Genomic DNA, 24,324 nt, shown 5'->3' with positions numbered 1-24,324 from the left:
CAGCTTATTTCCTGCTGCCACAAATGAGCTACAATCCTATTCAATGAAAAATTGTCTCCGAAAGGCATCAAATCTGCTTCAAATGATACGTGGCTATCAGCACCATTATTCAACACACATGCTCGACTGTGCGCAGACGCCTGTGGCGTAGCTCTTGGGCCCTGAATCAGACGCAGTAGTTCCAACAAAAACTCTCCTGAACGGCACTGTGCCGAAAATTTCGCTACAGATCACCCTTGTCTTGCTTGAGCTTCAGGTAGACGCCGGTTTGCAGCCAGGAAGCGGACAGCAGCAACTTTCAACTAGTTTTGTAGTACTCAAACAACACAGTAAAACAGCATGCATCTTTTGCAGAAGTGGAAAAACTCGACCGTGACAGGATTCGAACCTGCAATCTTCGGATCCGAAGTCCGACGCCTTATCCATTTTTTTTTTTTTTTTTTTTTTTTTTTTTTTTTTTTTTTTGCTCTACGACTTTTTTTTTTTTTTTTGCGCTAACCAATTGCGCCACTTTTTTTTTGCCTTATCCTCTTTTTTTTTCTTTTTTTTTTTTTTTTTTTTTTTAACATCAAAATGAAGATGCCCCTCCTGGGCCAAAATCATATGGTTCCGTTCCGGAACGTATGTCCACTGGGGTCAGGGGGGGGGGGGGGTAGACTTTCCGACTTTCCGGACGCTAGGCCGTCTTCTCGATGCAAATTTATAACCGGTGAATTCGGAGAGGTTCTTTTTTCTTTCTCTCTCTTTTTTTTTTTTATTTTTTTTTTTATTAAGGATGCATGGATTCGTGTTGTATCCTTACACAATTGTTACATGTGTAGATACCACCATCTCCATACAGCGATAGATAGACTAACTGCTCAATGCCTATCGTCAACGGTTCACCAGAAAGTCTTTAAACACCTTAATAAGAAAATTGGCATAATGTTTCCGGTATGTCTGTGTTCGCTTCAGTATAGCGTGGTGGTTCTCCAAGAATGATCTGTACTCGCCAACGTCATGATCCGACGTGCTAAATAGGTAGTACACAGTTACCCCCATTAACCAATGTACTGCGTGTCTCTTCGTTCGTGGGTACGGGTTATCATCAGGGCAGAGTAGGGACATCATTGAAATGGCGTGCGGCGCCGTGCGTTGGATGAAGGCCAATAGGCGACAAAGCAGTTGCCACACTTCCTTTGCAGCCCCACAAACGAGCCGGTGGAGGTCCGTATCTTGCAGTTGGCACGTCGGGCACAGCGGCGATGCCGCGAGATGAATCTGGTGCAGACGTGACTGCGTTGGGTATTTACGATTCACGTAATAGTACCACGTGGCCCGCGCCGCCGTCGGTAAGTTAGGGGGGTGGATATTGCACCAGACCGCAGTCCAGTCGTACCGGGGATACTTGCTTTCAACCACATTCCGTCGCTGTCGCAACATGAGGGTGCCGTACACACTCCGGACTGCGGGCAGGTCGTCAATACGCAGCATCTTCCGCAGGTAACTGTAGTCGAGCAGAAAAGTACGGCAGTGGCACAAGGCTGGTGGGATGTGGTGAATATCGATCGGCGGGTCCAGGTTGGGTGGCACGATTTCCGTCAGGAGGAAGGAGATCAGACGGTTATGGTCGCGTTTCCAATGCCATAGCGTCAGTCGTACGAACAAAGCCAAGGCCTTGACGTATACATTGATGAGTCCGAGGCCGCCAGCTGTCAGCGGGAGAGTGAGCGTCGCGTTACTTACTTTAAAGAGATGGCCTTGGTTCACGTAATGGCCGAAGACTGCCTGGAGTCTGTCCGCTGTCGCCCGCGGCATGGGAAATATTCGCGCTATATATATAATCTTCGACACCAGGTAGGTGTTTACGAAGTCTACCTTTTGCAGCGCATCGAGGGACCGTAAGGTGTGTAGTCGGATACTGGCGCGGATATTGTGCAAGAGGCGTTTGTAGTTGAGAGCGATCGTGCGGCGCATATTCTGAGTGTACGTTACTCCCAAGCATTTCATCTCTGTAAGCACCTTAATGCGGGTTTCTGGTTGCGCGGGTAACCCGCGTCCAATGTGCATAATTCCCGATTTCCGCCTGTTGAGCTGTGCACCAGCCGCTTTGCCATATCTCTCAATCAGATCTATTGCCATGTCAACCTCTGCGTTCGAACGTACGACGATGACGACATCATCCGCGTAAGCCCGGTACACAAATTTATCATCTCGCACAATGACGCCCCGTAGCGTTGTGTGGAGTTGAACCAACAGCGGCTCAATCGCGAGGGCAAATAAGCTCATGGAGAGAGGACACCCCTGTCTGACAGAGCAGTGTATCTGTACGGGTCCTGCCAAAAGTCCGTTTACTAAGACCATTGACTCTGATCCATGTAGAAGCCGCAAGACAGACGCAATGAGCCGTTGTGGAACACACATCGCCGTCATTGTTTCGCGGAGAAAGTCATGGCCGACTGCATCAAAGGCTTTTTCTAAGTCGACCGCAAGCATGGCACCTTGCATTCTACACGCATGTGCAATGGCTATCAGATCACGGTAATCACACAACGCCATATGAATAGCGCGATTGTCACCGACTCCAGTCTGGTCTTTTCCCGTTAACTGTGTAAGGGCCGACCGGAAGCGAAGGGCCAGGAGTCGTGCAAAGAGTTTGTAATCACTGTTAAGCAGTGTTATCGGCCGGAACTGATGCACAGAGTATCCGGACGATGTCTTCGGGACTGGAATGATGATTCCCTGCGTAAATTCGCGAGGGACTGCCACTTCAGGATTGAGTAGCTCCTGGCACAACTGTCGCAACATCGGCGTTAAGATACTTTGAAATTCTCTGTAGAATTCTATAGGCAGTCCATCGGGTCCAGGCGATTTATTCTTGCGACCCTTTGCCAAGGCCGTCGCCACTTCCTCTTCCGTCACATCTTCCTGCAGTGCATCGACAGTGGCGCGATCGAGTCGGCGCGGCAGTGCCGTGAGTATGTCATTAAGGGCCTCTCGATCTGGTGTCTTCTGCGAGTACAGACTGGCATAATAATCCACGAACCCTTGTTTAATCTCGGCCTGTGTGGTTAACCGCTGGCCGTCCACCGTCCGAAGTGCCGTGATGAGTTTCTGTGTATACTGCCGCTTTTCCCCTACCACGTGGTGCAATGAGGGTCGTTCGTGCGCGACCTCATATCCCAGTCGTGCTCGAATGACGGTGCCATCCATCTTGTGGCGCATGAGATGCAACAGTTTGGCTTTGACGCGGTTGATTTCTACAAGACTAACCGGTCGTTGTGCGGGACGGTTGTACATGTCACGGAGGACACTAAAGTAAAATTCCACCGTGGTATTGTACCATTGCATCCTATCGCGGGAGTAGTTCATTAGTGTCCTCCTCAAGGCCGGTTTGGCGCAATGTATCCACCAGAGGAGCACCGACGGATAGGCGTGTGTGCGACGTAAGCATTTCGTCCAGGTGTCGGTGACTTGTACACGGCAATCACGTTCCTGCAGAACAGCGACATTCAATTTCCACAATCCTCTACCGCGATAGGTTGCCTGGCGCGCCAGAGTGATGGTGCAGATATACGCCAAATGATCTGAAAAGATCGTCGGCCAGAGTTCCGACTGCTGAAGACGGAGACGAAGCTCGCGCGACGTATATATGCGGTCCAGGCGGCTCGCTGACGTTGCCGTAAAGTACGTGAACCCCGGCGCGTCTCCATGGAGGCAGGTCCATGTGTCCTGCAAGGCCATGTCACGTATAACGGCAGAGAGCTCCGGGCATGTGTTGTAGTTCGGCGTCTGGTCGCGGGGTGACAGCACGCAGTTGAAGTCACCGCCGAAAACGACGTGATCGTACCTGCCCGCGAACAGGGGCATTATGTCAGTCCTATAGAATTCGGAGCGGGCGCCTCTATTGCTGGAGCCAGATGGAGCGTAGACATTAATAATGCGGACGCCAGCGAGCGTAAGCGCTGTACCTCTCGCCGAAGGTAGAAACGCAACGTCCGTAACTTCGAGACCCTCTTTGGTTAAGATGGCGGTGCCCAGTTCGTGCGCGGTACCAGGATGGACATGAGCGGTATATGTGCGCAAGGACTGGAGATCCGACTCCCTGACCTCCTGTAACAGGGCGATATCGACTTCCGCCGCTCGTAACATGTCACTGAGAAGCTGCAGTTTACGAGCACTGCTGATTTTATTAATGTTGATTGTCGCTATGCGATACGCCTGTTGAGGGTTCATTGGGCACAATTCTGCGACACCGTCAGCTTTTAGGTTCGCTGTCCTTCCTCCGAGCCGTCGACCGGCTCACTTGAACCTGGTCGCAATGCGTTACCCATGGTACCATGGGTGTCGTCCACGGCCAGTGGTTGGTCCGTCGTTCCAACATCCTGAGCGTCTAACTCAACATCATCAGCCCAATTTACTTCATCATGCACAGGGGCGGTGCGGTGCATGTTCGGAAGTTTTCGATCCAGCTCATCACATGGTTCAAGGGGTCGCGTAGTACTCACATCCATGGGGGTCACACTGCAGGCGTCAACGCCACAGTGACCTAGGGGGCTTGCCACTCGCTGCGTAGGGGCCTGGTCTGTTGCAGAACTCGTCGCCGGAGTGCCGCGCTGCGTTTGTGCAATCCGTGTTGCTTTTTCACGATATGGGCGAGCTGCTTCGCCGGCATCTGGGGGCGCGATACGTTGTTTCTTGCGCTTCTTTTGTTGGTGCCGTGAAGTATGGGATTCCTCAACGTCTGAAGGTTGAGACTGTCCCACACTAGGTGTTTCGGAGTCCGCTCCCGTCTCGGGCGTCATGTCAGATACCACGTCCATCACTTCCGTCCGCGGAGGTTCCACACGCTCGGAGACATCCGGACTGGGGGCGTCTGACGCCGGCCGCACAGACTGGTCGACCACCGGGGCATCCTGCTGCATGGGCGACTCCTGTGATGCAGCGGGAGGATCGGGAACAGCGGGGAATGGCACCACAGCACCTCGCGCAGCCGCGACATACGTAAGTGGCCAAGCTTGGGACCGCTGCGGATCGAGGTTCGCGCCCACCGGCAATTGTGCAATACGTCGTTGTAAACACTCCGATCGAACGTGACCTTCCTTTCCACAACCAGAGCATGTACGAGGTTGTCCATCATACATGACGATCGCTCTGCAGCCACAAACGTATACATAGGAGGGGATATGCTTCTGAAGGTCGATTCTCACTTGACGTACGCCATTAAGAACAGGGTAAGTCTCAAAGCTCAACCACTTCTCCTCCGTATGGGCGAGGACCGTCCCATACTGTTGCAGGGCCGAAGTTACTTGGTGGGCAGTCACCTCAAATGGTAATTCAAAGACACGTACCGTTCTGATTCCAATGCCCGCTGGTTCCACAAGGACTGTCCCTACATTGCCGTCGGAGTGAAGGAACTTATAAGAGCCTCCCGACGTCCGAATCAGCCGGTCACAGCAATCGTCATTGATAAGTTTCACATATACAACACTTGCCACTATCGAAAGATGAATACCAAATAGTTCGTTGGGATCTAATTTCACTACCTCTCTCAAAAAACGTTCAACTTCAAGCGCTTTTGGTCGGGCAAAACGGTTCTCGAATGTGAACTTTACTGTCGACTTTCGTAAAGAATGAGCCATGTGAACGTTTCCTATGTACGATGGACGATGCGCCGCTAGCACAACACTCACCGACTCCGCTAAGCTGCTGGTCGCGGCTAGGACGTAAACAGCACGTCCGCGCCGCACGGCTTCTCAAGCCCGACTGTCCATTAGGCCACACGGTCACTGGCGCAATACGCTTCCCCAAACACACCTCATTATCGCCATTTGTGCACTTCCCGGAATGAATTTACCATCTTTGACGCAATTCTCCAATTTCAGTACTAAAAATGCGACGCTACTTCTTGCTGTGTCCCATCGCAAGTTACATTCAAGCCCTTATGACGCTCATCAAACAAGAGCTTGCAAATCAGCTTCAATCGCTTAGTGCCATCTCAGTCGGTTGTAGAACGTACCTCACCCTATGAGATACAATGGCGAGTTGCCGCTATTACCAAAGCGGCGGCGGCGCCGACGACGACGACAACCGCGAGGGTCTCTATCAGGGGTAGAAAATACATCACAAGAACTAAGTATTTCACGTCGGCATTCTCCGGAGACTCCCAAAAGCAGCAGTTTCTGGTGCCTACTTTAATAGCACCATTCGCACTATTCATTTGCGAGAGCATTTCTTAAATACCGCACCCATTTATAATTTGTTTCATCCTTGACCGCTTTTTTCGAAAGGGCCACGGTGGGAGGGGCTTTTACAAAATTCATTTGCCTCCTGTGAGGATCGAACTCACGACCTCTGGTTTACTAGACCAGCGCTCTGCCACTGAGCTAAGGAGGCGCCTCCTAGCGCGCTTTTCGGGTACTTTGTTCTTATGGACTAGTGAATCGGAGATCTTCAGCTGGAAACGCACCGCATTAGCGACCATTATTTGCATTTAGCTACCACAGCTGCTGCTTTCCTACACATCTCACACGATATCGATGTACACCTAAAATTCCAAAACAACACATTTATTTCATTTCAGAGTTACTTTCAGCTTCAAATACCATTCCTCTGATATTCATAAGAAGCTAGGCATCGTCGTAACCCGTTACGTTCATTACGCAAGGCTCACGAGAGGGGCGCAGGTTGCATCCGCGTAGACACAAAATTTTGCGCCGCCCAGCGTGGGGCTCGAACCCACGACCCTGAGATTAAGAGTCTCATGCTCTACCGACTGAGCTAGCCGGGCTCCACACAATGCTTTACGAGCCATACAATACTGATGGGACCTGCGACCATCTATGGAAGATCCTTTTGACTACAGCTTATTTCCTGCTGCCACAAATGAGCTACAATCCTATTCAATGAAAAATTGTCTCCGAAAGGCATCAAATCTGCTTCAAATGATACGTGGCTATCAGCACCATTATTCAACACACATGCTCGACTGTGCGCAGACGCCTGTGGCGTAGCTCTTGGGCCCTGAATCAGACGCAGTAGTTCCAACAAAAACTCTCCTGAACGGCACTGTGCCGAAAATTTCGCTACAGATCACCCTTGTCTTGCTTGAGCTTCAGGTAGACGCCGGTTTGCAGCCAGGAAGCGGACAGCAGCAACTTTCAACTAGTTTTGTAGTACTCAAACAACACAGTAAAACAGCATGCATCTTTTGCAGAACTGGAAAAACTCGACCGTGACAGGATTCGAACCTGCAATCTTCGGATCCGAAGTCCGACGCCTTATCCATTAGGCCACACGGTCACTGGCGCAATACGCTTCCCCAAACACACCTCATTATCGCCATTTGTGCACTTCCCGGAATGAATTTACCATCTTTGACGCAATTCTCCAATTTCAGTACTAAAAATGCGACGCTACTTCTTGCTGTGTCCCATCGCAAGTTACATTCAAGCCCTTATGACGCTCATCAAACAAGAGCTTGCAAATCAGCTTCAATCGCTTAGTGCCATCTCAGTCGGTTGTAGAACGTACCTCACCCTATGAGATACAATGGCGAGTTGCCGCTATTACCAAAGCGGCGGCGGCGCCGACGACGACGACAACCGCGACGGTCTCTATCAGGGGTAGAAAATACATCACAAGAACTAAGTATTTCACGTCGGCATTCTCCGGAGACTCCCAAAAGCAGCAGTTTCTGGTGCCTACTTTAATAGCACCATTCGCACTATTCATTTGCGAGAGCATTTCTTAAATACCGCACCCATTTATAATTTGTTTCATCCTTGACCGCTTTTTTCGAAAGGGCCACGGTGGGAGGGGCTTTTACAAAATTCATTTGCCTCCTGTGAGGATCGAACTCACGACCTCTGGTTTACTAGACCAGCGCTCTGCCACTGAGCTAAGGAGGCGCCTCCTAGCGCGCTTTTCGGGTACTTTGTTCTTATGGACTAGTGAATCGGAGATCTTCAGCTGGAAACGCACCGCATTAGCGACCATTATTTGCATTTAGCTACCACAGCTGCTGCTTTCCTACACATCTCACACGATATCGATGTACACCTAAAATTCCAAAACAACACATTTATTTCATTTCAGAGTTACTTTCAGCTTCAGTTACCATTCCTCTGATATTCATAAGAAGCTAGGCATCGTCGTAACCCGTTACGTTCATTACGCAAGGCTCACGAGAGGGGCGCAGGTTGCATCCGCGTAGACACAAAATTTTGCGCCGCCCAGCGTGGGGCTCGAACCCACGACCCTGAGATTAAGAGTCTCATGCTGTACCGACTGAGCTAGCCGGGCTCCACACAATGCTTTACGAGCCATACAATACTGATGGGACCTGCGACCATCTATGGAAGATCCTTTTGACTACAGCTTATTTCCTGCTGCCACAAATGAGCTACAATCCTATTCAATGAAAAATTGTCTCCGAAAGGCATCAAATCTGCTTCAAATGATACGTGGCTATCAGCACCATTATTCAACACACATGCTCGACTGTGCGCAGACGCCTGTGGCGTAGCTCTTGGGCCCTGAATCAGACGCAGTAGTTCCAACAAAAACTCTCCTGAACGGCACTGTGCCGAAAATTTCGCTACAGATCACCCTTGTCTTGCTTGAGCTTCAGGTAGACGCCGGTTTGCAGCCAGGAAGCGGACAGCAGCAACTTTCAACTAGTTTTGTAGTACTCAAACAACACAGTAAAACAGCATGCATCTTTTGCAGAACTGGAAAAACTCGACCGTGACAGGATTCGAACCTGCAATCTTCGGATCCGAAGTCCGACGCCTTATCCATTAGGCCACACGGTCACTGGCGCAATACGCTTCCCCAAACACACCTCATTATCGCCATTTGTGCACTTCCCGGAATGAATTTACCATCTTTGACGCAATTCTCCAATTTCAGTACTAAAAATGCGACGCTACTTCTTGCTGTGTCCCATCGCAAGTTACATTCAAGCCCTTATGACGCTCATCAAACAAGAGCTTGCAAATCAGCTTCAATCGCTTAGTGCCATCTCAGTCGGTTGTAGAACGTACCTCACCCTATGAGATACAATGGCGAGTTGCCGCTATTACCAAAGCGGCGGCGGCGCCGACGACGACGACGACGACGACGACAACCGCGAGGGTCTCTATCAGGGGTAGAAAATACATCACAAGAACTAAGTATTTCACGTCGGCATTCTCCGGAGACTCCCAAAAGCAGCAGTTTCTGGTGCCTACTTTAATAGCACCATTCGCACTATTCATTTGCGAGAGCATTTCTTAAATACCGCACCCATTTATAATTTGTTTCATCCTTGACCGCTTTTTTCGAAAGGGCCACGGTGGGAGGGGCTTTTACAAAATTCATTTGCCTCCTGTGAGGATCGAACTCACGACCTCTGGTTTACTAGACCAGCGCTCTGCCACTGAGCTAAGGAGGCGCCTCCTAGCGCGCTTTTCGGGTACTTTGTTCTTATGGACTAGTGAATCGGAGATCTTCAGCTGGAAACGCACCGCATTAGCGACCATTATTTGCATTTAGCTACCACAGCTGCTGCTTTCCTACACATCTCACACGATATCGATGTACACCTAAAATTCCAAAACAACACATTTATTTCATTTCAGAGTTACTTTCAGCTTCAGTTACCATTCCTCTGATATTCATAAGAAGCTAGGCATCGTCGTAACCCGTTACGTTCATTACGCAAGGCTCACGAGAGGGGCGCAGGTTGCATCCGCGTAGACACAAAATTTTGCGCCGCCCAGCGTGGGGCTCGAACCCACGACCCTGAGATTAAGAGTCTCATGCTCTACCGACTGAGCTAGCCGGGCTCCACACAATGCTTTACGAGCCATACAATACTGATGGGACCTGCGACCATCTATGGAAGATCCTTTTGACTACAGCTTATTTCCTGCTGCCACAAATGAGCTACAATCCTATTCAATGAAAAATTGTCTCCGAAAGGCATCAAATCTGCTTCAAATGATACGTGGCTATCAGCACCATTATTCAACACACATGCTCGACTGTGCGCAGACGCCTGTGGCGTAGCTCTTGGGCCCTGAATCAGACGCAGTAGTTCCAACAAAAACTCTCCTGAACGGCACTGTGCCGAAAATTTCGCTACAGATCACCCTTGTCTTGCTTGAGCTTCAGGTAGACGCCGGTTTGCAGCCAGGAAGCGGACAGCAGCAACTTTCAACTAGTTTTGTAGTACTCAAACAACACAGTAAAACAGCATGCATCTTTTGCAGAACTGGAAAAACTCGACCGTGACAGGATTCGAACCTGCAATCTTCGGATCCGAAGTCCGACGCCTTATCCATTAGGCCACACGGTCACTGGCGCAATACGCTTCCCCAAACACACCTCATTATCGCCATTTGTGCACTTCCCGGAATGAATTTACCATCTTTGACGCAATTCTCCAATTTCAGTACTAAAAATGCGACGCTACTTCTTGCTGTGTCCCATCGCAAGTTACATTCAAGCCCTTATGACGCTCATCAAACAAGAGCTTGCAAATCAGCTTCAATCGCTTAGTGCCATCTCAGTCGGTTGTAGAACGTACCTCACCCTATGAGATACAATGGCGAGTTGCCGCTATTACCAAAGCGGCGGCGGCGCCGACGACGACGACAACCGCGAGGGTCTCTATCAGGGGTAGAAAATACATCACAAGAACTAAGTATTTCACGTCGGCATTCTCCGGAGACTCCCAAAAGCAGCAGTTTCTGGTGCCTACTTTAATAGCACCATTCGCACTATTCATTTGCGAGAGCATTTCTTAAATACCGCACCCATTTATAATTTGTTTCATCCTTGACCGCTTTTTTCGAAAGGGCCACGGTGGGAGGGGCTTTTACAAAATTCATTTGCCTCCTGTGAGGATCGAACTCACGACCTCTGGTTTACTAGACCAGCGCTCTGCCACTGAGCTAAGGAGGCGCCTCCTAGCGCGCTTTTCGGGTACTTTGTTCTTATGGACTAGTGAATCGGAGATCTTCAGCTGGAAACGCACCGCATTAGCGACCATTATTTGCATTTAGCTACCACAGCTGCTGCTTTCCTACACATCTCACACGATATCGATGTACACCTAAAATTCCAAAACAACACATTTATTTCATTTCAGAGTTACTTTCAGCTTCAAATACCATTCCTCTGATATTCATAAGAAGCTAGGCATCGTCGTAACCCGTTACGTTCATTACGCAAGGCTCACGAGAGGGGCGCAGGTTGCATCCGCGTAGACACAAAATTTTGCGCCGCCCAGCGTGGGGCTCGAACCCACGACCCTGAGATTAAGAGTCTCATGCTCTACCGACTGAGCTAGCCGGGCTCCACACAATGCTTTACGAGCCATACAATACTGATGGGACCTGCGACCATCTATGGAAGATCCTTTTGACTACAGCTTATTTCCTGCTGCCACAAATGAGCTACAATCCTATTCAATGAAAAATTGTCTCCGAAAGGCATCAAATCTGCTTCAAATGATACGTGGCTATCAGCACCATTATTCAACACACATGCTCGACTGTGCGCAGACGCCTGTGGCGTAGCTCTTGGGCCCTGAATCAGACGCAGTAGTTCCAACAAAAACTCTCCTGAACGGCACTGTGCCGAAAATTTCGCTACAGATCACCCTTGTCTTGCTTGAGCTTCAGGTAGACGCCGGTTTGCAGCCAGGAAGCGGACAGCAGCAACTTTCAACTAGTTTTGTAGTACTCAAACAACACAGTAAAACAGCATGCATCTTTTGCAGAACTGGAAAAACTCGACCGTGACAGGATTCGAACCTGCAATCTTCGGATCCGAAGTCCGACGCCTTATCCATTAGGCCACACGGTCACTGGCGCAACACGCTTCCCCAAACACACCTCATTATCGCCATTTGTGCACTTCCCGGAATGAATTTACCATCTTTGACGCAATTCTCCAATTTCAGTACTAAAAATGCGACGCTACTTCTTGCTGTGTCCCATCGCAAGTTACATTCAAGCCCTTATGACGCTCATCAAACAAGAGCTTGCAAATCAGCTTCAATCGCTTAGTGCCATCTCAGTCGGTTGTAGAACGTACCTCACCCTATGAGATACAATGGCGAGTTGCCGCTATTACCAAAGCGGCGGCGGCGCCGACGACGACGACAACCGCGACGGTCTCTATCAGGGGTAGAAAATACATCACAAGAACTAAGTATTTCACGTCGGCATTCTCCGGAGACTCCCAAAAGCAGCAGTTTCTGGTGCCTACTTTAATAGCACCATTCGCACTATTCATTTGCGAGAGCATTTCTTAAATACCGCACCCATTTATAATTTGTTTCATCCTTGACCGCTTTTTTCGAAAGGGCCACGGTGGGAGGGGCTTTTACAAAATTCATTTGCCTCCTGTGAGGATCGAACTCACGACCTCTGGTTTACTAGACCAGCGCTCTGCCACTGAGCTAAGGAGGCGCCTCCTAGCGCGCTTTTCGGGTACTTTGTTCTTATGGACTAGTGAATCGGAGATCTTCAGCTGGAAACGCACCGCATTAGCGACCATTATTTGCATTTAGCTACCACAGCTGCTGCTTTCCTACACATCTCACACGATATCGATGTACACCTAAAATTCCAAAACAACACATTTATTTCATTTCAGAGTTACTTTCAGCTTCAAATACCATTCCTCTGATATTCATAAGAAGCTAGGCATCGTCGTAACCCGTTACGTTCATTACGCAAGGCTCACGAGAGGGGCGCAGGTTGCATCCGCGTAGACACAAAATTTTGCGCCGCCCAGCGTGGGGCTCGAACCCACGACCCTGAGATTAAGAGTCTCATGCTCTACCGACTGAGCTAGCCGGGCTCCACACAATGCTTTACGAGCCATACAATACTGATGGGACCTGCGACCATCTATGGAAGATCCTTTTGACTACAGCTTATTTCCTGCTGCCACAAATGAGCTACAATCCTATTCAATGAAAAATTGTCTCCGAAAGGCATCAAATCTGCTTCAAATGATACGTGGCTATCAGCACCATTATTCAACACACATGCTCGACTGTGCGCAGACGCCTGTGGCGTAGCTCTTGGGCCCTGAATCAGACGCAGTAGTTCCAACAAAAACTCTCCTGAACGGCACTGTGCCGAAAATTTCGCTACAGATCACCCTTGTCTTGCTTGAGCTTCAGGTAGACGCCGGTTTGCAGCCAGGAAGCGGACAGCAGCAACTTTCAACTAGTTTTGTAGTACTCAAACAACACAGTAAAACAGCATGCATCTTTTGCAGAACTGGAAAAACTCGACCGTGACAGGATTCGAACCTGCAATCTTCGGATCCGAAGTCCGACGCCTTATCCATTAGGCCACACGGTCACTGGCGCAACACGCTTCCCCAAACACACCTCATTATCGCCATTTGTGCACTTCCCGGAATGAATTTACCATCTTTGACGCAATTCTCCAATTTCAGTACTAAAAATGCGACGCTACTTCTTGCTGTGTCCCATCGCAAGTTACATTCAAGCCCTTATGACGCTCATCAAACAAGAGCTTGCAAATCAGCTTCAATCGCTTAGTGCCATCTCAGTCGGTTGTAGAACGTACCTCACCCTATGAGATACAATGGCGAGTTGCCGCTATTACCAAAGCGGCGGCGGCGCCGACGACGACGACAACCGCGACGGTCTCTATCAGGGGTAGAAAATACATCACAAGAACTAAGTATTTCACGTCGGCATTCTCCGGAGACTCCCAAAAGCAGCAGTTTCTGGTGCCTACTTTAATAGCACCATTCGCACTATTCATTTGCGAGAGCATTTCTTAAATACCGCACCCATTTATAATTTGTTTCATCCTTGACCGCTTTTTTCGAAAGGGCCACGGTGGGAGGGGCTTTTACAAAATTCATTTGCCTCCTGTGAGGATCGAACTCACGACCTCTGGTTTACTAGACCAGCGCTCTGCCACTGAGCTAAGGAGGCGCCTCCTAGCGCGCTTTTCGGGTACTTTGTTCTTATGGACTAGTGAATCGGAGATCTTCAGCTGGAAACGCACCGCATTAGCGACCATTATTTGCATTTAGCTACCACAGCTGCTGCTTTCCTACACATCTCACACGATATCGATGTACACCTAAAATTCCAAAACAACACATTTATTTCATTTCAGAGTTACTTTCAGCTTCAAATACCATTCCTCTGATATTCATAAGAAGCTAGGCATCGTCGTAACCCGTTACGTTCATTACGCAAGGCTCACGAGAGGGGCGCAGGTTGCATCCGCGTAGACACAAAATTTTGCGCCGCCCAGCGTGGGGCTCGAACCCACGACCCTGAGATTAAGAGTCTCATGCTCTACCGACTGAGCTAGCCGGGCTCCACACAATGCTTTACGAGCCATACAATACTGATGGGACCTGCGACCATCTATGGAAGATCCTTTTGACTACAGCTTATTTCCTGCTGCCACAAATGAGCTACAATCCTATTCAATGAAAAATTGTCTCCGAAAGGCATCAAATCTGCTTCAAATGATACGTGGCTATCAGCACCATTATTCAACACACATGCTCGACTGTGCGCAGACGCCTGTGGCGTAGCTCTTGGGCCCTGAATCAGACGCAGTAGTTCCAACAAAAACTCTCCTGAACGGCACTGTGCCGAAAATTTCGCTACAGATCACCCTTGTCTTGCTTGAGCTTCAGGTAGACGCCGGTTTGCAGCCAGGAAGCGGACAGCAGCAACTTTCAACTAGTTTTGTAGTACTCAAACAACACAGTAAAACAGCATGCATCTTTTGCAGAACTGGAAAAACTCGACCGTGACAGGATTCGAACCTGCAATCTTCGGATCCGAAGTCCGACGCCTTATCCATTAGGCCACACGGTCACTGGCGCAACACGCTTCCCCAAACACACCTCATTATCGCCATTTGTGCACTTCCCGGAATGAATTTACCATCTTTGACGCAATTCTCCAATTTCAGTACTAAAAATGCGACGCTACTTCTTGCTGTGTCCCATCGCAAGTTACATTCAAGCCCTTATGACGCTCATCAAACAAGAGCTTGCAAATCAGCTTCAATCGCTTAGTGCCATCTCAGTCGGTTGTAGAACGTACCTCACCCTATGAGATACAATGGCGAGTTGCCGCTATTACCAAAGCGGCGGCGGCGCCGACGACGACGACAACCGCGACGGTCTCTATCAGGGGTAGAAAATACATCACAAGAACTAAGTATTTCACGTCGGCATTCTCCGGAGACTCCCAAAAGCAGCAGTTTCTGGTGCCTACTTTAATAGCACCATTCGCACTATTCATTTGCGAGAGCATTTCTTAAATACCGCACCCATTTATAATTTGTTTCATCCTTGACCGCTTTTTTCGAAAGGGCCACGGTGGGAGGGGCTTTTACAAAATTCATTTGCCTCCTGTGAGGATCGAACTCACGACCTCTGGTTTACTAGACCAGCGCTCTGCCACTGAGCTAAGGAGGCGCCTCCTAGCGCGCTTTTCGGGTACTTTGTTCTTATGGACTAGTGAATCGGAGATCTTCAGCTGGAAACGCACCGCATTAGCGACCATTATTTGCATTTAGCTACCACAGCTGCTGCTTTCCTACACATCTCACACGATATCGATGTACACCTAAAATTCCAAAACAACACATTTATTTCATTTCAGAGTTACTTTCAGCTTCAAATACCATTCCTCTGATATTCATAAGAAGCTAGGCATCGTCGTAACCCGTTACGTTCATTACGCAAGGCTCACGAGAGGGGCGCAGGTTGCATCCGCGTAGACACAAAATTTTGCGCCGCCCAGCGTGGGGCTCGAACCCACGACCCTGAGATTAAGAGTCTCATGCTCTACCGACTGAGCTAGCCGGGCTCCACACAATGCTTTACGAGCCATACAATACTGATGGGACCTGCGACCATCTATGGAAGATCCTTTTGACTACAGCTTATTTCCTGCTGCCACAAATGAGCTACAATCCTATTCAATGAAAAATTGTCTCCGAAAGGCATCAAATCTGCTTCAAATGATACGTGGCTATCAGCACCATTATTCAACACACATGCTCGACTGTGCGCAGACGCCTGTGGCGTAGCTCTTGGGCCCTGAATCAGACGCAGTAGTTCCAACAAAAACTCTCCTGAACGGCACTGTGCCGAAAATTTCGCTACAGATCACCCTTGTCTTGCTTGAGCTTCAGGTAGACGCCGGTTTGCAGCCAGGAAGCGGACAGCAGCAACTTTCAACTAGTTTTGTAGTACTCAAACAACACAGTAAAACAGCATGCATCTTTTGCAGAACTGGAAAAACTCGACCGTGACAGGATTCGAACCTGCAATCTTCGGATCCGAAGTCCGACGCCTTATCCATTAGGCCACACGGTCACTGGCGCAACACGCTTCCCCAAACACACCTCATTATCGCCATTTGTGCACTTCCCGGAATGAATTTACCATCTTTGACGCAATTCTCCAATTTCAGTACTAAAAATGCGACGCTACTTCTTGCTGTGTCCCATCGCAAGTTACATTCAAGCCCTTATGACGCTCATCAAACAAGAGCTTGCAAATCAGCTTCAATCGCTTAGTGCCATCTCAGTCGGTTGTAGAACGTACCTCACCCTATGAGATACAATGGCGAGTTGCCGCTATTACCAAAGCGCCGACGACGACGACGACGACGACGACGACGACGACGACGACGACAACCGCGAGGGTCTCTATCAGGGGTAGAAAATACATCACAAGAACTAAGTATTTCACGTCGGCATTCTCCGGAGACTCCCAAAAGCAGCAGTTTCTGGTGCCTACTTTAATAGCACCATTCGCACTATTCATTTGCGAGAGCATTTCTTAAATACCGCACCCATTTATAATTTGTTTCATCCTTGACCGCTTTTTTCGAAAGGGCCACGGTGGGAGGGGCTTTTACAAAATTCATTTGCCTCCTGTGAGGATCGAACTCACGACCTCTGGTTTACTAGACCAGCGCTCTGCCACTGAGCTAAGGAGGCGCCTCCTAGCGCGCTTTTCGGGTACTTTGTTCTTATGGACTAGTGAATCGGAGATCTTCAGCTGGAAACGCACCGCATTAGCGACCATTATTTGCATTTAGCTACCACAGCTGCTGCTTTCCTACACATCTCACACGATATCGATGTACACCTAAAATTCCAAAACAACACATTTATTTCATTTCAGAGTTACTTTCAGCTTCAGTTACCATTCCTCTGATATTCATAAGAAGCTAGGCATCGTCGTAACCCGTTACGTTCATTACGCAAGGCTCACGAGAGGGGCGCAGGTTGCATCCGCGTAGACACAAAATTTTGCGCCGCCCAGCGTGGGGCTCGAACCCACGACCCTGAGATTAAGAGTCTCATGCTCTACCGACTGAGCTAGCCGGGCTCCACACAATGCTTTACGAGCCATACAATACTGATGGGACCTGCGACCATCTATGGAAGATCCTTTTGACTACAGCTTATTTCCTGCTGCCACAAATGAGCTACAATCCTATTCAATGAAAAATTGTCTCCGAAAGGCATCAAATCTGCTTCAAATGATACGTGGCTATCAGCACCATTATTCAACACACATGCTCGACTGTGCGCAGACGCCTGTGGCGTAGCTCTTGGGCCCTGAATCAGACGCAGTAGTTCCAACAAAAACTCTCCTGAACGGCACTGTGCCGAAAATTTCGCTACAGATCACCCTTGTCTTGCTTGAGCTTCAGGTAGACGCCGGTTTGCAGCCAGGAAGCGGACAGCAGCAACTTTCAACTAGTTTTGTAGTACTCAAACAACACAGTAAAACAGCATGCATCTTTTGCAGAACTGGAAAAACTCGACCGTGACAGGATTCGAACCTGCAATCTTCGGATCCGAAGTCCGACGCCTTATCCATTAGGCCACACGGTCACTGGCGCAATACGCTTCCCCAAACACACCTCATTATCGCCATTTGTGCACTTCCCGGAATGAATTTACCATCTTTGACGCAATTCTCCAATTTCAGTACTAAAAATGCGACGCTACTTCTTGCTGTGTCCCATCGCAAGTTACATTCAAGCCCTTATGACGCTCATCAAACAAGAGCTTGCAAATCAGCTTCAATCGCTTAGTGCCATCTCAGTCGGTTGTAGAACGTACCTCACCCTATGAGATACAATGGCGAGTTGCCGCTATTACCAAAGCGGCGGCGGCGCCGACGACGACGACAACCGCGACGGTCTCTATCAGGGGTAGAAAATACATCACAAGAACTAAGTATTTCACGTCGGCATTCTCCGGAGACTCCCAAAAGCAGCAGTTTCTGGTGCCTACTTTAATAGCACCATTCGCACTATTCATTTGCGAGAGCATTTCTTAAATACCGCACCCATTTATAATTTGTTTCATCCTTGACCGCTTTTTTCGAAAGGGCCACGGTGGGAGGGGCTTTTACAAAATTCATTTGCCTCCTGTGAGGATCGAACTCACGACCTCTGGTTTACTAGACCAGCGCTCTGCCACTGAGCTAAGGAGGCGCCTCCTAGCGCGCTTTTCGGGTACTTTGTTCTTATGGACTAGTGAATCGGAGATCTTCAGCTGGAAACGCACCGCATTAGCGACCATTATTTGCATTTAGCTACCACAGCTGCTGCTTTCCTACACATCTCACACGATATCGATGTACACCTAAAATTCCAAAACAACACATTTATTTCATTTCAGAGATACTTTCAGCTTCAAATACCATTCCTCTGATATTCATAAGAAGCTAGGCATCGTCGTAACCCGTTACGTTCATTACGCAAGGCTCACGAGAGGGGCGCAGGTTGCATCCGCGTAGACACAAAATTTTGCGCCGCCCAGCGTGGGGCTCGAACCCACGACCCTGAGATTAAGAGTCTCATGCTCTACCGACTGAGCTAGCCGGGCTCCACACAATGCTTTACGAGCCATACAATACTGATGGGACCTGCGACCATCTATGGAAGATCCTTTTGACTACAGCTTATTTCCTGCTGCCACAAATGAGCTACAATCCTATTCAATGAAAAATTGTCTCCGAAAGGCATCAAATCTGCTTCAAATGATACGTGGCTATCAGCACCATTATTCAACACACATGCTCGACTGTGCGCAGACGCCTGTGGCGTAGCTCTTGGGCCCTGAATCAGACGCAGTAGTTCCAACAAAAACTCTCCTGAACGGCACTGTGCCGAAAATTTCGCTACAGATCACCCTTGTCTTGCTTGAGCTTCAGGTAGACGCCGGTTTGCAGCCAGGAAGCGGACAGCAGCAACTTTCAACTAGTTTTGTAGTACTCAAACAACACAGTAAAACAGCATGCATCTTTTGCAGAACTGGAAAAACTCGACCGTGACAGGATTCGAACCTGCAATCTTCGGATCCGAAGTCCGACGCCTTATCCATTAGGCCACACGGTCACTGGCGCAACACGCTTCCCCAAACACACCTCATTATCGCCATTTGTGCACTTCCCGGAATGAATTTACCATCTTTGACGCAATTCTCCAATTTCAGTACTAAAAATGCGACGCTACTTCTTGCTGTGTCCCATCGCAAGTTACATTCAAGCCCTTATGACGCTCATCAAACAAGAGCTTGCAAATCAGCTTCAATCGCTTAGTGCCATCTCAGTCGGTTGTAGAACGTACCTCACCCTATGAGATACAATGGCGAGTTGCCGCTATTACCAAAGCGGCGGCGGCGCCGACGACGACGACGACGACGACGACGACGACGACAACCGCGAGGGTCTCTATCAGGGGTAGAAAATACATCACAAGAACTAAGTATTTCACGTCGGCATTCTCCGGAGACTCCCAAAAGCAGCAGTTTCTGGTGCCTACTTTAATAGCACCATTCGCACTATTCATTTGCGAGAGCATTTCTTAAATACCGCACCCATTTATAATTTGTTTCATCCTTGACCGCTTTTTTCGAAAGGGCCACGGTGGGAGGGGCTTTTACAAAATTCATTTGCCTCCTGTGAGGATCGAACTCACGACCTCTGGTTTACTAGACCAGCGCTCTGCCACTGAGCTAAGGAGGCGCCTCCTAGCGCGCTTTTCGGGTACTTTGTTCTTATGGACTAGTGAATCGGAGATCTTCAGCTGGAAACGCACCGCATTAGCGACCATTATTTGCATTTAGCTACCACAGCTGCTGCTTTCCTACACATCTCACACGATATCGATGTACACCTAAAATTCCAAAACAACACATTTATTTCATTTCAGAGTTACTTTCAGCTTCAGTTACCATTCCTCTGATATTCATAAGAAGCTAGGCATCGTCGTAACCCGTTACGTTCATTACGCAAGGCTCACGAGAGGGGCGCAGGTTGCATCCGCGTAGACACAAAATTTTGCGCCGCCCAGCGTGGGGCTCGAACCCACGACCCTGAGATTAAGAGTCTCATGCTCTACCGACTGAGCTAGCCGGGCTCCACACAATGCTTTACGAGCCATACAATACTGATGGGACCTGCGACCATCTATGGAAGATCCTTTTGACTACAGCTTATTTCCTGCTGCCACAAATGAGCTACAATCCTATTCAATGAAAAATTGTCTCCGAAAGGCATCAAATCTGCTTCAAATGATACGTGGCTATCAGCACCATTATTCAACACACATGCTCGACTGTGCGCAGACGCCTGTGGCGTAGCTCTTGGGCCCTGAATCAGACGCAGTAGTTCCAACAAAAACTCTCCTGAACGGCACTGTGCCGAAAATTTCGCTACAGATCACCCTTGTCTTGCTTGAGCTTCAGGTAGACGCCGGTTTGCAGCCAGGAAGCGGACAGCAGCAACTTTCAACTAGTTTTGTAGTACTCAAACAACACAGTAAAACAGCATGCATCTTTTGCAGAACTGGAAAAACTCGACCGTGACAGGATTCGAACCTGCAATCTTCGGATCCGAAGTCCGACGCCTTATCCATTAGGCCACACGGTCACTGGCGCAATACGCTTCCCCAAACACACCTCATTATCGCCATTTGTGCACTTCCCGGAATGAATTTACCATCTTTGACGCAATTCTCCAATTTCAGTACTAAAAATGCGACGCTACTTCTTGCTGTGTCCCATCGCAAGTTACATTCAAGCCCTTATGACGCTCATCAAACAAGAGCTTGCAAATCAGCTTCAATCGCTTAGTGCCATCTCAGTCGGTTGTAGAACGTACCTCACCCTATGAGATACAATGGCGAGTTGCCGCTATTACCAAAGCGGCGGCGGCGCCGACGACGACGACAACCGCGACGGTCTCTATCAGGGGTAGAAAATACATCACAAGAACTAAGTATTTCACGTCGGCATTCTCCGGAGACTCCCAAAAGCAGCAGTTTCTGGTGCCTACTTTAATAGCACCATTCGCACTATTCATTTGCGAGAGCATTTCTTAAATACCGCACCCATTTATAATTTGTTTCATCCTTGACCGCTTTTTTCGAAAGGGCCACGGTGGGAGGGGCTTTTACAAAATTCATTTGCCTCCTGTGAGGATCGAACTCACGACCTCTGGTTTACTAGACCAGCGCTCTGCCACTGAGCTAAGGAGGCGCCTCCTAGCGCGCTTTTCGGGTACTTTGTTCTTATGGACTAGTGAATCGGAGATCTTCAGCTGGAAACGCACCGCATTAGCGACCATTATTTGCATTTAGCTACCACAGCTGCTGCTTTCCTACACATCTCACACGATATCGATGTACACCTAAAATTCCAAAACAACACATTTATTTCATTTCAGAGATACTTTCAGCTTCAAATACCATTCCTCTGATATTCATAAGAAGCTAGGCATCGTCGTAACCCGTTACGTTCATTACGCAAGGCTCACGAGAGGGGCGCAGGTTGCATCCGCGTAGACACAAAATTTTGCGCCGCCCAGCGTGGGGCTCGAACCCACGACCCTGAGATTAAGAGTCTCATGCTCTACCGACTGAGCTAGCCGGGCTCCACACAATGCTTTACGAGCCATACAATACTGATGGGACCTGCGACCATCTATGGAAGATCCTTTTGACTACAGCTTATTTCCTGCTGCCACAAATGAGCTACAATCCTATTCAATGAAAAATTGTCTCCGAAAGGCATCAAATCTGCTTCAAATGATACGTGGCTATCAGCACCATTATTCAACACACATGCTCGACTGTGCGCAGACGCCTGTGGCGTAGCTCTTGGGCCCTGAATCAGACGCAGTAGTTCCAACAAAAACTCTCCTGAACGGCACTGTGCCGAAAATTTCGCTACAGATCACCCTTGTCTTGCTTGAGCTTCAGGTAGACGCCGGTTTGCAGCCAGGAAGCGGACAGCAGCAACTTTCAACTAGTTTTGTAGTACTCAAACAACACAGTAAAACAGCATGCATCTTTTGCAGAACTGGAAAAACTCGACCGTGACAGGATTCGAACCTGCAATCTTCGGATCCGAAGTCCGACGCCTTATCCATTAGGCCACACGGTCACTGGCGCAATACGCTTCCCCAAACACACCTCATTATCGCCATTTGTGCACTTCCCGGAATGAATTTACCATCTTTGACGCAATTCTCCAATTTCAGTACTAAAAATGCGACGCTACTTCTTGCTGTGTCCCATCGCAAGTTACATTCAAGCCCTTATGACGCTCATCAAACAAGAGCTTGCAAATCAGCTTCAATCGCTTAGTGCCATCTCAGTCGGTTGTAGAACGTACCTCACCCTATGAGATACAATGGCGAGTTGCCGCTATTACCAAAGCGGCGGCGGCGCCGACGACGACGACGACGACGACGACGACGACAACCGCGAGGGTCTCTATCAGGGGTAGAAAATACATCACAAGAACTAAGTATTTCACGTCGGCATTCTCCGGAGACTCCCAAAAGCAGCAGTTTCTGGTGCCTACTTTAATAGCACCATTCGCACTATTCATTTGCGAGAGCATTTCTTAAATACCGCACCCATTTATAATTTGTTTCATCCTTGACCGCTTTTTTCGAAAGGGCCACGGTGGGAGGGGCTTTTACAAAATTCATTTGCCTCCTGTGAGGATCGAACTCACGACCTCTGGTTTACTAGACCAGCGCTCTGCCACTGAGCTAAGGAGGCGCCTCCTAGCGCGCTTTTCGGGTACTTTGTTCTTATGGACTAGTGAATCGGAGATCTTCAGCTGGAAACGCACCGCATTAGCGACCATTATTTGCATTTAGCTACCACAGCTGCTGCTTTCCTACACATCTCACACCTTATCGATGTACACCTAAAATTCCAAAACAACACATTTATTTCATTTCAGAGTTACTTTCAGCTTCAGTTACCATTCCTCTGATATTCATAAGAAGCTAGGCATCGTCGTAACCCGTTACGTTCATTACGCAAGGCTCACGAGAGGGGCGCAGGTTGCATCCGCGTAGACACAAAATTTTGCGCCGCCCAGCGTGGGGCTCGAACCCACGACCCTGAGATTAAGAGTCTCATGCTCCACACAATGCTTTACGAGCCATACAATACTGATGGGACCTGCGACCATCTATGGAAGATCCTTTTGACTACAGCTTATTTCCTGCTGCCACAAATGAGCTACAATCCTATTCAATGAAAAATTGTCTCCGAAAGGCATCAAATCTGCTTCAAATGATACGTGGCTATCAGCACCATTATTCAACACACATGCTCGACTGTGCGCAGACGCCTGTGGCGTAGCTCTTGGGCCCTGAATCAGACGCAGTAGTTCCAACAAAAACTCTCCTGAACGGCACTGTGCCGAAAATTTCGCTACAGATCACCCTTGTCTTGCTTGAGCTTCAGGTAGACGCCGGTTTGCAGCCAGGAAGCGGACAGCAGCAACTTTCAACTAGTTTTGTAGTACTCAAACAACACAGTAAAACAGCATGCATCTTTTGCAGAACTGGAAAAACTCGACCGTGACAGGATTCGAACCTGCAATCTTCGGATCCGAAGTCCGACGCCTTATCCATTAGGCCACACGGTCACTGGCGCAATACGCTTCCCCAAACACACCTCATTATCGCCATTTGTGCACTTCCCGGAATGAATTTACCATCTTTGACGCAATTCTCCAATTTCAGTACTAAAAATGCGACGCTACTTCTTGCTGTGTCCCATCGCAAGTTACATTCAAGCCCTTATGACGCTCATCAAACAAGAGCGTGCAAATCAGCTTCAATCGCTTAGTGCCATCTCAGTCGGTTGCAGAAGGTACCTCACCCTATGAGATACAATGGCGAGTTGCCGCTATTACCAAAGCGGCGGCGGCGCCGACGACGACGACGACGACGACGACAACCGCGAGGGTCTCTATCAGGGGTAGA

General features: G+C 48.8%; 35 non-coding genes across 35 annotated transcripts; all 35 read right to left on the bottom strand.

The window, feature by feature from the left end:
- Positions 1–6,303: 6,303 nt before the first annotated feature.
- Trnat-agu (transfer RNA threonine (anticodon AGU)) lies at positions 6,304–6,375 on the bottom strand. The gene has a single exon. It is a non-coding gene; the product is annotated as a tRNA-Thr (tRNA).
- Positions 6,376–6,696: 321 nt separating this feature from the next.
- Positions 6,697–6,769, bottom strand: Trnak-cuu (transfer RNA lysine (anticodon CUU)). The gene has a single exon. It is a non-coding gene; the product is annotated as a tRNA-Lys (tRNA).
- A 439-nt stretch (positions 6,770–7,208) lies between these two features.
- Trnar-ucg (transfer RNA arginine (anticodon UCG)) lies at positions 7,209–7,281 on the bottom strand. Its single transcript has one exon. It is a non-coding gene; the product is annotated as a tRNA-Arg (tRNA).
- A 536-nt stretch (positions 7,282–7,817) lies between these two features.
- Positions 7,818–7,889, bottom strand: Trnat-agu (transfer RNA threonine (anticodon AGU)). The gene has a single exon. It is a non-coding gene; the product is annotated as a tRNA-Thr (tRNA).
- A 321-nt stretch (positions 7,890–8,210) lies between these two features.
- Trnak-cuu (transfer RNA lysine (anticodon CUU)) lies at positions 8,211–8,283 on the bottom strand. Its single transcript has one exon. It is a non-coding gene; the product is annotated as a tRNA-Lys (tRNA).
- A 439-nt stretch (positions 8,284–8,722) lies between these two features.
- Trnar-ucg (transfer RNA arginine (anticodon UCG)) lies at positions 8,723–8,795 on the bottom strand. The gene has a single exon. It is a non-coding gene; the product is annotated as a tRNA-Arg (tRNA).
- Positions 8,796–9,343: 548 nt separating this feature from the next.
- Trnat-agu (transfer RNA threonine (anticodon AGU)) lies at positions 9,344–9,415 on the bottom strand. The gene has a single exon. It is a non-coding gene; the product is annotated as a tRNA-Thr (tRNA).
- A 321-nt stretch (positions 9,416–9,736) lies between these two features.
- Trnak-cuu (transfer RNA lysine (anticodon CUU)) lies at positions 9,737–9,809 on the bottom strand. The gene has a single exon. It is a non-coding gene; the product is annotated as a tRNA-Lys (tRNA).
- A 439-nt stretch (positions 9,810–10,248) lies between these two features.
- Trnar-ucg (transfer RNA arginine (anticodon UCG)) lies at positions 10,249–10,321 on the bottom strand. Its single transcript has one exon. It is a non-coding gene; the product is annotated as a tRNA-Arg (tRNA).
- Positions 10,322–10,857: 536 nt separating this feature from the next.
- Trnat-agu (transfer RNA threonine (anticodon AGU)) lies at positions 10,858–10,929 on the bottom strand. The gene has a single exon. It is a non-coding gene; the product is annotated as a tRNA-Thr (tRNA).
- A 321-nt stretch (positions 10,930–11,250) lies between these two features.
- On the bottom strand, positions 11,251–11,323 carry Trnak-cuu (transfer RNA lysine (anticodon CUU)). Its single transcript has one exon. It is a non-coding gene; the product is annotated as a tRNA-Lys (tRNA).
- A 439-nt stretch (positions 11,324–11,762) lies between these two features.
- Positions 11,763–11,835, bottom strand: Trnar-ucg (transfer RNA arginine (anticodon UCG)). Its single transcript has one exon. It is a non-coding gene; the product is annotated as a tRNA-Arg (tRNA).
- A 536-nt stretch (positions 11,836–12,371) lies between these two features.
- On the bottom strand, positions 12,372–12,443 carry Trnat-agu (transfer RNA threonine (anticodon AGU)). The gene has a single exon. It is a non-coding gene; the product is annotated as a tRNA-Thr (tRNA).
- A 321-nt stretch (positions 12,444–12,764) lies between these two features.
- Trnak-cuu (transfer RNA lysine (anticodon CUU)) lies at positions 12,765–12,837 on the bottom strand. Its single transcript has one exon. It is a non-coding gene; the product is annotated as a tRNA-Lys (tRNA).
- Positions 12,838–13,276: 439 nt separating this feature from the next.
- On the bottom strand, positions 13,277–13,349 carry Trnar-ucg (transfer RNA arginine (anticodon UCG)). The gene has a single exon. It is a non-coding gene; the product is annotated as a tRNA-Arg (tRNA).
- Positions 13,350–13,885: 536 nt separating this feature from the next.
- Positions 13,886–13,957, bottom strand: Trnat-agu (transfer RNA threonine (anticodon AGU)). The gene has a single exon. It is a non-coding gene; the product is annotated as a tRNA-Thr (tRNA).
- A 321-nt stretch (positions 13,958–14,278) lies between these two features.
- Trnak-cuu (transfer RNA lysine (anticodon CUU)) lies at positions 14,279–14,351 on the bottom strand. The gene has a single exon. It is a non-coding gene; the product is annotated as a tRNA-Lys (tRNA).
- A 439-nt stretch (positions 14,352–14,790) lies between these two features.
- Trnar-ucg (transfer RNA arginine (anticodon UCG)) lies at positions 14,791–14,863 on the bottom strand. Its single transcript has one exon. It is a non-coding gene; the product is annotated as a tRNA-Arg (tRNA).
- A 536-nt stretch (positions 14,864–15,399) lies between these two features.
- On the bottom strand, positions 15,400–15,471 carry Trnat-agu (transfer RNA threonine (anticodon AGU)). The gene has a single exon. It is a non-coding gene; the product is annotated as a tRNA-Thr (tRNA).
- A 321-nt stretch (positions 15,472–15,792) lies between these two features.
- Positions 15,793–15,865, bottom strand: Trnak-cuu (transfer RNA lysine (anticodon CUU)). The gene has a single exon. It is a non-coding gene; the product is annotated as a tRNA-Lys (tRNA).
- Positions 15,866–16,304: 439 nt separating this feature from the next.
- On the bottom strand, positions 16,305–16,377 carry Trnar-ucg (transfer RNA arginine (anticodon UCG)). The gene has a single exon. It is a non-coding gene; the product is annotated as a tRNA-Arg (tRNA).
- Positions 16,378–16,934: 557 nt separating this feature from the next.
- Trnat-agu (transfer RNA threonine (anticodon AGU)) lies at positions 16,935–17,006 on the bottom strand. Its single transcript has one exon. It is a non-coding gene; the product is annotated as a tRNA-Thr (tRNA).
- A 321-nt stretch (positions 17,007–17,327) lies between these two features.
- Trnak-cuu (transfer RNA lysine (anticodon CUU)) lies at positions 17,328–17,400 on the bottom strand. Its single transcript has one exon. It is a non-coding gene; the product is annotated as a tRNA-Lys (tRNA).
- A 439-nt stretch (positions 17,401–17,839) lies between these two features.
- Trnar-ucg (transfer RNA arginine (anticodon UCG)) lies at positions 17,840–17,912 on the bottom strand. The gene has a single exon. It is a non-coding gene; the product is annotated as a tRNA-Arg (tRNA).
- Positions 17,913–18,448: 536 nt separating this feature from the next.
- Trnat-agu (transfer RNA threonine (anticodon AGU)) lies at positions 18,449–18,520 on the bottom strand. The gene has a single exon. It is a non-coding gene; the product is annotated as a tRNA-Thr (tRNA).
- A 321-nt stretch (positions 18,521–18,841) lies between these two features.
- Trnak-cuu (transfer RNA lysine (anticodon CUU)) lies at positions 18,842–18,914 on the bottom strand. Its single transcript has one exon. It is a non-coding gene; the product is annotated as a tRNA-Lys (tRNA).
- Positions 18,915–19,353: 439 nt separating this feature from the next.
- Trnar-ucg (transfer RNA arginine (anticodon UCG)) lies at positions 19,354–19,426 on the bottom strand. Its single transcript has one exon. It is a non-coding gene; the product is annotated as a tRNA-Arg (tRNA).
- Positions 19,427–19,983: 557 nt separating this feature from the next.
- On the bottom strand, positions 19,984–20,055 carry Trnat-agu (transfer RNA threonine (anticodon AGU)). Its single transcript has one exon. It is a non-coding gene; the product is annotated as a tRNA-Thr (tRNA).
- Positions 20,056–20,376: 321 nt separating this feature from the next.
- On the bottom strand, positions 20,377–20,449 carry Trnak-cuu (transfer RNA lysine (anticodon CUU)). Its single transcript has one exon. It is a non-coding gene; the product is annotated as a tRNA-Lys (tRNA).
- A 439-nt stretch (positions 20,450–20,888) lies between these two features.
- Trnar-ucg (transfer RNA arginine (anticodon UCG)) lies at positions 20,889–20,961 on the bottom strand. The gene has a single exon. It is a non-coding gene; the product is annotated as a tRNA-Arg (tRNA).
- A 536-nt stretch (positions 20,962–21,497) lies between these two features.
- Positions 21,498–21,569, bottom strand: Trnat-agu (transfer RNA threonine (anticodon AGU)). Its single transcript has one exon. It is a non-coding gene; the product is annotated as a tRNA-Thr (tRNA).
- Positions 21,570–21,890: 321 nt separating this feature from the next.
- Positions 21,891–21,963, bottom strand: Trnak-cuu (transfer RNA lysine (anticodon CUU)). The gene has a single exon. It is a non-coding gene; the product is annotated as a tRNA-Lys (tRNA).
- Positions 21,964–22,402: 439 nt separating this feature from the next.
- On the bottom strand, positions 22,403–22,475 carry Trnar-ucg (transfer RNA arginine (anticodon UCG)). Its single transcript has one exon. It is a non-coding gene; the product is annotated as a tRNA-Arg (tRNA).
- A 554-nt stretch (positions 22,476–23,029) lies between these two features.
- On the bottom strand, positions 23,030–23,101 carry Trnat-agu (transfer RNA threonine (anticodon AGU)). Its single transcript has one exon. It is a non-coding gene; the product is annotated as a tRNA-Thr (tRNA).
- An 810-nt stretch (positions 23,102–23,911) lies between these two features.
- On the bottom strand, positions 23,912–23,984 carry Trnar-ucg (transfer RNA arginine (anticodon UCG)). Its single transcript has one exon. It is a non-coding gene; the product is annotated as a tRNA-Arg (tRNA).
- Positions 23,985–24,324: the final 340 nt, after the last annotated feature.

Source organism: Schistocerca nitens, chromosome 8 (genome assembly GCF_023898315.1).
Source record: "Schistocerca nitens isolate TAMUIC-IGC-003100 chromosome 8, iqSchNite1.1, whole genome shotgun sequence".
NCBI classification, from domain to species: Eukaryota; Metazoa; Arthropoda; class Insecta; order Orthoptera; family Acrididae; genus Schistocerca; species Schistocerca nitens.
This window is presented reverse-complemented; position numbering and strand designations above follow the sequence as displayed.